Source organism: Plectropomus leopardus, chromosome 19, assembly GCF_008729295.1.
Source record: "Plectropomus leopardus isolate mb chromosome 19, YSFRI_Pleo_2.0, whole genome shotgun sequence".
Classification (NCBI taxonomy): domain Eukaryota; kingdom Metazoa; phylum Chordata; class Actinopteri; order Perciformes; family Serranidae; genus Plectropomus; species Plectropomus leopardus.
In genome coordinates, this window is record NC_056481.1 from 23,462,240 (window position 1) to 23,473,541 (window position 11,302).

General features: G+C 37.3%; 1 protein-coding gene across 1 annotated transcript in view; it reads left to right on the forward strand.

Annotated features, from left to right (window-relative positions):
- Positions 1-9,952, forward strand: part of LOC121958916 (urotensin-2 receptor) — a 59,679-nt gene extending 49,727 nt beyond the window's left edge. The window contains exon 4 of the mRNA XM_042508097.1: positions 9,182-9,952. The gene's annotated coding sequence lies outside the window, so the exon portion shown is untranslated. The remainder of the gene's footprint in view (positions 1-9,181) is intronic.
- The last annotated feature ends 1,350 nt before the right edge of the window (positions 9,953-11,302 follow it).

The window sequence follows — 11,302 nt, forward strand, 5'->3', positions numbered from 1 at the left end:
CATCAGTGGTAACTATAGTAATAGCAAGTGTAATTTAATGACGTTGCAAACACTTATTGATATATTACTTTGTCAGAAACACAACTGAATACTGGTGTTACGGTGCAGTCAACCAAACACACATCGTTTTTAGAAGTTAGTCACTAATTGCTTAATATAATTATTTTTGATGTGACTATTTAACAATGAAATCCCCTCCATGCTTTGCCAGTTGAATGTTTTTATTGTGAAATAGAGATGTTTGGCGTGCATTAGCAGTGGCTACAGCTCTGATACGCTGAATTCCTGTCTGTGCAAGTCAATTTGTATCCAGAGAAGGACTGGCAGGCTCCGCCACTAATAAAGATAACCAGCCTGCAGTACTAAATAGAAAGCTAATTGCAGAATGTAGATATATAGAATGGATTTTGCTGATAAAACAAAGTCCACAAATTGTATCAAAAATGATGTTTGATTTCACGAAAATCTTGGGAGTTGGAATTTGAATCCTCTGCAGCACAAATGCCGACACAGCTTCCCAGAGCTGCTTGAACATTTGACTTTCCTGCTGTTTTTGTAATGAGATATCTGTCTGGTGCCCTGTTTTTTTTTTTTTTTTTTTTTTTTTTTTAAAGAAAATAACTAGCATACTGAAATAAACAAGGAAACACTGTCATTAAGATAAAATGTAGAGTAAATGCTATATGCTTCCATTTCCAATTTATGAAGTTAAAATTGAAATGACACAATTTTTTGCGAGTATCTGGTAATAGTAAGATAGTCAAAATGTCTTTTAAAAGCTGTTGGAAATTAAGTTTTCACGGGGTGGATAATTTGAATATGAATTAAGGTAAATAAAAGACTGAATAAAAGCATATAGGCGTAAACAGAGGCACATATGTGCACACACCCAATATCAACACACACTCATTATTAGTGGTCTGTGTGTATTGGTGTAATTGCATGTGCGGATGAGGCCTGCAGTGCTGCAAGCTCAAGATAAGAACCAGCCAGAATGTTAAGCCAGGTGGGATAAGCCAGGTCTGTATGTCCTGCCAGAGAGGCAGCGAGCGGGAAGCAGAAACCGTAAAAGCTTGGGAGCCAGAAACAGTGACACACAAGCCTTCATGCTGCAAGAACTGGAACACAAACTTTTAACCCATGCTTTACAAAGATATTCAGCCAACATAACACACAGGCCCATACATGTTATTTAACTCTGCACCTATTAACCCTTTGAAACAGGAGCAGATTGGCTTAATTTCTTTCAAAAACATGGGAAGAAGGTAATGGGCAGCTTGAGAAGGAATTACCCAAAAATAAACATCAAAATAATGAAAAAAAAATACAAAAGGCAAGTAATTAGTTATAGTTCTAATTTTCACAGTTTTTTTGTTTTCCCCAGACACATTTTCTTCAATATGTATATTCTTCTAAATCTATAAATTTCTTACAATTTGTGCAACATTTCTTACCAAGTTGCTTATGCATTACCATGTTGCCTTCATTTCCATGATTTTTTGGGAAAAAAAATAAAATCTAGCATTTTTTTTCAGAATGAAAAAGTTATGTTCTTGTGAAAGGCCTTTGAAAGCAGCACAAGAAATTTGATGTCACTCCAGGTTTCAAAGGGGTAAAGCATTTTTAATTCGAAAGTAGAGTAATTTATTCCCGATTTAAATTGGCTGCCACCTAGGTTGAATGTGTTCCAGGGTGTGTAAAATTAAAACAATAACAGCTCTGATAACCACAATAATTACTCTGTTAATCTTTCTGCTTGCTGTGCTGTGGAGGAGCCACTGCGCTGCTAACATGCTTCACTTTGCAGTCAACTGAATCCTGGAAGCTCAACACTTCTCCCAAGACTCTAAATATCATTATAAATTTGTAAAGATGCCCCATGTTTAAGCAATCAAAGTGAGGGTTGCTTCTTTTAACATCTGTGGAGGTTCAGGTAATGGCATAGGAAACTCTCTCGATGAACCCTGACTTCCTCAGCATATTGAGATCCACTCAAGGTCTCTGATGAGCTCTTGATGATGAGCCCTTGGCAAAGAGGGGCAAATACGCAACTCGCCGCCTGACGGCTGCTGCCAAGTGGGCTGTAAGGTGGTTTGGCTGTCGCTGACAGTGCAAGGGAGGTCTGATGGAACAGGACAGTGGCAAAAATGAGATGGGGTAATGAAGGAGAGACATTAATGACAGGGTTCTCAGCCAAACGCATAGCAATCTCAAGTCAACAGGTGGCCAATGAACAGCTGGACTGAGGGCCGGGGGGAGCAGAGTCATTCAGTTTCTATTTTTTGCCCACTGCTATTCAAACAGCAAAGAACATGACTCCATTACTATAAGCTGCATCAATAATAACGCACTAAAGGAAGATAACCACACATAAATGTGCTCTTATAGGCCTGAGCTAGCACACTATCATCAAATAGCCCCAGATATATTCCCACTTGTTGTTGATAAGGGAAGTGAGGATTCATCTATTCTACTTCTTTGACTGAGATATGATGCTGCAAAGACAAGGGTGGTAAGGGCAGTTTGGAGTCTGCATTCCCTAGTACATGCTATGAGCTGGTAAAGCAGTCAAAACATCAGACATATTATTGCGTCATATAACTTAAAAAAAAAGCTGAGCGGATTATCCGGAAGTTTTGAATCCACAGTTCCTGTGTGAAATCATGGACTATCACCTCCCAGAAATCCCTCATACATGGCTGCTCCCAAGTATAAGGGGCTTGCCTTTTCATTATTGCTTAGATAACTCGCCTACATGGCCTTGGATTGGAAATAGATGAGAAGTTATTAATAAAGTTATTAATAACAAGGATATCATTCAGAGGAAGACATTTATGTGTTCATCAAAGTTTGTGGTATGGAGCAGATAGAAGATGCTGCTTAAATATGTTTTCAGTCGTCAATCAAGAGAAACAACCAATGGGAGACCATACAGACACTATGGGATGATATGCTTACTTCCCAATTTGATACTATCGCAATATTTTGGTGCTGATTCAATATTTTTTTGCAATTTTTAAGTGTTGCTATTCAATATTATGATTTATCATCATTAAGCTAATGGACTGTCCTTGTGCCCTCAGCAATGTTCTCCTTTGTTTTTCTTGAAACGGATGTGACATCACTCATAGAGTGCCGTAATAAAAGTGGCAACTTCTTTCCACCTTCGCATTTAAATGTACTTAATTAAGGCATTGAAAAAATGGTTTTAAAACACTGGAAAAAGAAGAAATTACAATACTTATGTTAAACTCTTTTTCCCTCACTCCTAAAAGAAAGTGCACAGAGAAAGACGGCAAGAGAAACTGAAAGCACCAGACTCAAAATCAACCATACTTGTTATGAAAAAGTAACCTTACAACCCATAAAAGAAAGTATTCACCAAATCAATATGACACTAAGTACAGACTTGATAGGCTTTGTACATAACAAGACTTGCTAGAGATTTAACAATAATTTCCAGCTACCATTACAGATGCGCATATCAACATGACTAACTGAAATTGGAAGGTTAAAATGCCTGCAAAGTTGCTGTTGAATTATAAGCTTAAAACCATAAACTATGAAAAAGCTTAACTCTTTTCATGCATAGTCTGCATCTTCTGCACTAACACTGACTTATATTTGTATGAAAAACACCTTGTGGCTCATGCTTAATATTTTGGTGATATGCTATGAACTTTACTGTGCCCAAATAGGGTAAAAGTTGCAGTGGGGCAAAGTGTCATAGTTCCTAAGATATAGCAGAGCAGGTCAAAAGTGCACAGTACAAGGTGCTAATGTGCTATTTTGAGGGCTTTATCAGTGCATGTGTGCAGCCCATTATAGTGTGCATTACAATGTAAATATTGGACGACTCTGCACATCATAATCTACATTCAGAACATAGTGTATCGAGGCAGACAGTATGAGTGTGGATGTTCTTAACCTTATCCAACATTGACCAAATCTTAATAGTTTTATTTTTCCTTTTTTTTTGACACAACCACAATCTTCCCTAATCTTAACCATAAATTAGAAAGTCAGAATTTTAAAAACGCCACTGGAAGGAAAAATATAACAACTGAATGAAATACAGGCAAAAAAAAAAAAAAAAAATCAGACATTTCTGTCTGGCAGTACAATTGAGGTATCTAAGCTCTGTAATACTTTGAGCTGACTTGTATGTACAAGCCTACATAATGTGAATTTAACTCACAAGAACCATAACATGCATTGAGTCTGACATAGTGTGACAAAAAAAAAAATCAATCTTTTTCTTACAATGTGTCCATGTGTCCTCAGGCTGCACTCTGTTATAACCTCAATCTTACATGTCATTCTTGGAAAAAAAAACAACAACTTTAAACACAAAAAAGTTAAATCATCAAATTCTAGAGGGGAATGTGAAGGAAATTGCCTCTGAGGGAAACTATGCATCAAAATATCACTCTGAGTCTTGATTAAGATCAGATGACATGAAAATTAAAGTGTCACAGCTGATAACGTGCAAACACAGATGCATAGCATCGATAAGAAAACCTTTGCAGGTGTAACCAACAAAATGCTTCAGTAATTACATTTTGTATATTAGTTACTGACCTGTGCGCTTCTAAGTGAACTATCTGATCAACTGAAATTTAAAAATATACTCATATTTGTACTTTATCCTATAAGCCAAAGATGACTTTGACCCATGTAAAAAGTTAAATGCAGTGGGTACACTGCTAACCGTACGTTCACACACTTTAAAGCAATGTGCTGAGTGGGTGCAAAATGACGTGATGGTGGGAAAGTTGATTTTATCCAATGGAAAGTTAAACATTTTCAAACCCAGACTGATCAAGACAGCCTCACTGCAGAAGTTTTAAAGGTTCGGCATAAATTACAGCAGTATTAGATTTAATCATTAAAGTAATCGTCAAGCCTAAATATGTGAGCTGCAGCTGTGATTGCGGCGGTATGCATTAGATAAGCATTAGATGTTTAATGAAAATATGCATGTAGATTCTCTCTTTGGGTATTTTTCATGCCAATTGAAACAGCACTGCAGAGCAGTCTTGAGTGCCCCTGTTGTGTGCCAAGTTTTGCGTGTGCATGTGTGGGTGTTTTGTATCTTTTAATGATAGAGCTCTCACATTTACAGGGCTGAGGGGTGCTGGATGTTCCATTGATGGAGTCCTGTAAACTCCATGTGGAAAGAGTGACGAGAGCAAGATGTGCTCACGCTAACAGACTCTCTCTAACGGACACACTCTTCATTTCTTGTTTAAATTTAAAATATCGGTATGAACAAGAAATTACAGTGAAATCAGTAGCCTACTCAAGACTTTTGCTCCTAAGTTGTTTTCTTTGTAAAACTAGGATACCTGGCATTTTTGATACGTTTCGATTAGAGTTGTCAAAATAATGTGTTAAGTAGGTAGTAGTTAAGGAGTACCTGAAGCCTGAAATATCACCTCAAGGCAAATCTAATTCATTTTTAGATTGAAAAAAGCTGAGAAAACTTGCAGTGACACCTTACAGTGCTCATCTATTGATTTTATTCCAATGCATTTTTATTGGTTTTATATTGCTCATATTTATTTTCATAGGTATCAGTTTATTTATGTTATGTGAAATTGAGTACATGATGCTATTATTACACTGGGATCTGAAATCTGAGTACTGCATTTCGTTCTTTTAATGTTTTCATGGTCAGAGGAAAATAAAGTATCCTTGATCCAATGCCGTCATAAACCGTACACCCTGGTGAAATTTAAAGACATGATGAAGGTATGAAAAAAAGACACTACCCAAGGCTACAGCGCACCATTCTTGAGTCCAGTATCCATTTCCTATAATAAGTCCATGCGTCATGCACATAAAATTGCTTTCCGGCTCTGGAAAAGCTTTGCAAATGTATAATCTTTATGAATTAAAAAATCCATAATATAAAGAGTAACAACTGACGCAAGTCAGACAGTTTAACAGATGTCTAATGGTGATCTTTGGGGAAAATATGTCTGGGTTCCAAGGGATTCTTCTGTTGTAGTGTTGAGTGGAGTGACTACTGCGCTTGACTGGCAAGAAGTCTGAGTGGCAGTGTCACATCTAGCTGTCTTAATACACCCACGACAAGGATGCCGGATTATTGCTTCGTAGTTGGCAGTAACTTCCTGCAGATCCAGTAATAACCCCTGTAAAAAGTGTAATTTCTGTGTTTGGTTTTATTGAAGATTAATTAATTGGAAATTCAGCAAAAACTAGAAAAATGTTCAGAAAACTGTATACATAATCATCATAAATATACTTAAGTTACAGAAAAAAAAAACAAGCATACAAATTCTCTGCCCTCTTTTCAAGTCATTTTCATGTTTGTTTTTTTTATTGTTTTTTACTTCATTTTTTTTTTCTTTTTTTTTTTTTGCTTATTTTCAGGAAATTTTCTTGTAATTCTTTTTTTCCTAATATTGAGGGTTTTTTTGGCTAGGTGTTGTGTTGCTCATTGTCTTCTCTCCATATTTTTTTTTAAAGAAATCACACAGAGACATTTCCCATCTAAGTCTTTGTAGAAGTAGAGCTATTCTTATAAATACATTGGTGTGACTACACAATGATATTGCATGTTTGCTAATGGAATGTGTATGTCAAAGAATTTGCCTGTCTGTGTTAAAAAATACATTATGAGTGTCTTCATTCAAGGTAACTTAAATCAGGCTGAAAGAAGTATAGACCCAAAAATTAGATTGGTGCCAATTATATCGAGCAGCAGCACCTCACAGGGCCACTTCATTTAGCATCTCATTAGCACTTTGTGCCGCTGTTTCATTGATCTTTGCCATTTCTTGTTTCATTCATGATAATGATCAAGAATCCCTTCTTTCTTTTTCTTTTTTTTTTTTGCTGTCTCAATGGGCTTCTCAGCAATAGAGAAATGAAATGAAAAAAGCAATATTACACTGGGAGACAAATATAATTATTCAAATGAGTGGCATAGGTTATATTATGGAGATCAGCTTTTTCCTTTGATTTTACCATCCTTTTTCTTGCCCAGAGTACTGATTGTATTTTTTTTTTTTTTTTTTTTTTTTTGCACATATTGAAAGAAAGAAACCATCTGATGACTTCATTAACATGCAGTAATCAGCAAATTAATTCTGAGGTTTCTTTTATTGCATTCAGACTGTATTCAGCCTGGAGATGATCTGACTGGAACCACACAAAAAGTAATAGAACAAGGCGCTAAATCTGTCTCAAATATATCCAGCAGAAAAACTCAATATAACCATTCCTTGCCATTTAATAGCTTGCGCTGCCTTTCTCACAATATCTCATTGCATATAAGTTGCTGTTATTGATCTGCTTTTAATTATTGTTATATTAATACTGGCAGTTGTAAGATTGAGGTCTTGTTAGCATGGCATTTATTGTGCATTCTATAATTATACATTTGTGTTTATTACATTGAGTGAGTTGTTTATTTACTATTTGAGTAGTGGGGATAAATCTTGTGGAGCAGATGAATAGTCACTGAATGAATGAATTTGCATCTGACCCACTTCCATTTGATTTGAATAAGCTCATGGGGAGTTGTAATATGCAGATACAGTTGAATAAAAGGGAGCTGTGAAAGAATCGTAATTTAAGGCTGAAGAGTAAAGGGTATGCTGGAACAAACGTGTTGCGCAACATGTTGAGTGACTGGCTAAAATGAATGGCTAATCCATAAAAAACCAGCCATCATGTGCTAACGTGACAATGGGAATGATGGATTAAGAAATTTATAGTGTTGCACTTGGTTTCACAAAATGTTACAGAGATGTTGAAGTAACAATTATAAATGCTACTAGTTTAACAATTCCCAGTAGATTTTGGGTGACACAGCTTTTTTAAAAATCATTTTATGCAGTAGCCAACTTTTTCCGTTAAGTAGCATGCTCTTTACATTCCCGGATGCTGCTACTATAAAGTCACCACAACCACATGGTCAGATTACGCTGCATGTGGTTATGTTTAGGCAACAACAGCACATAGCAAGCAACCCCATGACGTCAACAAATGCACATGCTGCCACAGATTGTTAAAATTAGGCAGCAACATTTTGGATGGTAAGGGAAAAAAGAAAAAAAAACTATTACATTCAGACGGGAAGCAAACACTGGGCTCCAGCATGAAAGTCTGTGGTTTGTTTGACCCACCCACCACTGCTCCTTATGACATCACTACAAGCAACATTTTATCCTGATGTCCTCCTACCGCTTTTCATGTGGATGCAAAACGATTCTATTTGGCTGTGTTCTCAAGTGACACAGCAGGAGATGTCCACTGGCTTATAGTAATGACATGACCGGTTCTGTCTAGGCGTTCTCACCTGATGGCATCCTGTTGCATTTAATGCAGATGTGAAAGAGCGCTTTTGGCCAAAAGCACTGACAAAATGATTGTATTTTACAAGTTCGGAATGAGAACAGGCTGGTGTGTCTAGTTAGATAGCTGATAATGCCAGTTCGGTTTTGTGTTCCTGTGCCAATCCTCTTCTTGAGAAGAGACTTTTATCCTTGATGTGCAGACACCACCAAGGTCTTGCTACAGCCAAGATATTCTTTGAAGTGGATGGGTCACACAAACACCGGACTTGTATCCTAGAACGGTGTTTGTGTTCCATGTGAAACAAAAAGTAATTTTTGAGTTATTTTACCAGTGTAACAGTATGTTGATGTATATAGAGACGTACATGAAGTTGTATCACATGATGTTATGTTAATTGACATTTATCCAATCCATCTGCAAAAACAATATTCACAGAGATCTGGTTCATCTAAAGCATTTATACATAATGTATGAGGATAAACTGTGCTGTGGTTGAAAAGTAAAAGGCATTATAATGGCAATGAAATCAAAGACGTCACAGATACTGTTTACATCTCATCTGATACTGCCAGGCAATCCTATTAACTATGCTCTTTAAATCATGCTATTATGGTTTGAATTTGTTTGTGTGCATGCATACGTGCGTGCATGTTCGGGCATTCAGAAAAAATAGCTGTGTCTACCTTTGTGAATGCACACAGGAGCTGATAACTGCCTCTTTGCTATTTTTACATAGTTTCCAAAGAGAACATGCTCTGCAAACAGTGGGGAGTGTTTGCGTGTGTGTGTGTGTGTGTGTGTTTGGAAGATTTACAACCACGGTATTAATAGCTCGTCCTGTGTCTCCCAGATAGATATGACTGAGCTGTGCTGGGAGAGGAAGAAAGGACAGGAAGAACCTGTTGGAGATGACACAAACACCAGCAGACCCCTGTACTCCTCGCCACGACTACTGTGAGAGAGGAAGAAGAAGATCGAGGATACTTTTGCAGTTGCAGTTCAACGTGCATGGACCAGCAGGAACTCAATGAGCGTCTGCTGCTGTTTGAGATTGTGTACAAAGTAGACACCTTCACGTCCATATTTATTTGTCATTCCCAGAATTTCCTGTGGCATGACAACAAAGACCAGCGTCTTACGTGACAAAACAGACAGTTTAGCTTTTATGCTTTCTCGTATGTTTACCCTCTGTCCTTCTCACGGTGCTTTGTGCTGAACTACATGTGAAAGTGTCTTTTATCCTTGGTGCTTGAGGGGAGTGACAACAGGGGAGTAATGCCGACGCACAAGTGAGGGAAAGGCAACATTATGGAGGCATCTGTGGTTTGATTTACAAAAAGAGAAAATACGAAGTCGAGCTGAAGTGAAAAAAAAGTGTCTGGCATGAGATATTTGAAATCCATGACAGATAAAAATGCATGATGGAGCTTCAGCTGTGGTGAAAGAAGTAGGTTTTAAGGGACATCTGGATTGTTTTTAACGGTAATGGCGGTGTTAAGAAGAAAAACAGCACTGCGTGGAAAAAGTACAGCCCCATCATTTATTTGAATTGGGCCACCACGTTGATCTGGAAAAAATGCAAGGTTGAAAAACATCGAACCTGGCTCACATAATGTGACATCATCCGTCAGCGGTCATGTGTGTAAGCACATTCCTTGTAGATTACTTCCTTCCAAAGCCTTAAAACTGGTTGATTAGCTTCTTAAACCTTTGAAACCTAGAACAACATCAGTTTTGTTGTGCTGCTTTAAAATACCTTTCACAAGTAATTAAGCCTTTGATTCGTGAGCAAAAATTGTATAGGGAGAAAAAAAAGCTAGGGAATTTCTATTTGTAAGTATCGTAATGATATATTTGAAACTTAACAGAATTCAGAAGTCTTCAACTTCGTCTTTTTCTTTCTTTTGTAAAATAATTTTTCAAGTAATTTCCTTGTTTGAGGGTCTTTTTTTCTTTCCTTGCTTATTGCCTTCTTCCAATTTTCTATTTTATTTTTTAAAGAAACCAAGACAGTTTTCCAGGTTTTAAAAGGTTAAACTAAACTTTTATGGAATGCATTTAAGAGTTTGGTACCAGAAATATCCTTGCATTTTGTTTTTTCACGCAGTGCTGTTTTCAGTCTGAATGCCTAGTAAGGCATTTTATGTATTTTTCTTTTTGCCAACAAATTCCATGAAAAGACCAAAACCAAAAGTGAATAGATCTTGCTAACAAGTGTTACCTGTGTAGCAACAAAACAAGATTAAGGCCACGCCAGCTGCTATGAGGCTGTAACATGCAGCAACCTATGAGGCTAAAAGAAATTAGGCCGATGCAAAGTGTCAAAAACTGCAGTTCCTAATCGCCACTTAAGGCTGGCTCCAAAACAGAGTCAATCCCAGTCAATCCCCATGTTAAAATTCCCAAATTTACAACCAAAGTGCCCAATTTTACAGTCTTTTACTCAGATCCACCCCTTACTCCTCCACAGCTCCAAAACCAAGATGGCAACGGCACAAAATGCCAAATTTGAGACTTCAAAACGGCAGGCTACAAACCAGTGGGTGACATCAGGGTGGTTACATCCATCATATATACAGACTATGAGCTGCACTTTGGCCCAGTCCAGACTTTTATGGATTTTGGACTGTGCGGCTCTTCTAGACTTTCTTAATGTTACTGGACAGAATGGAATAAATTTTGGTGTTGAAATCAGTACAGACATCTATTCAACCATGTAAGTCAGTGGGGAAAAAGTCTTTTTTTTCCCCTTAGGGCATCAGGTGAAGGTGGAATTCCACAATTTGACCACTACTAAATTTGATTTCTAAGCCTGGCACCCTTCACCACCCCTGGTTTTAGGTTTCTTAAAAACTTTTGTAAAACACCATGCATGGTAAAGATTTTCAGGCTACATCTCTATCGTTGATGTATAGACATTGAAAGTGAGTTTTTGGCTTTTGATGTCTGTGTACGCATCACAATCTCCTTT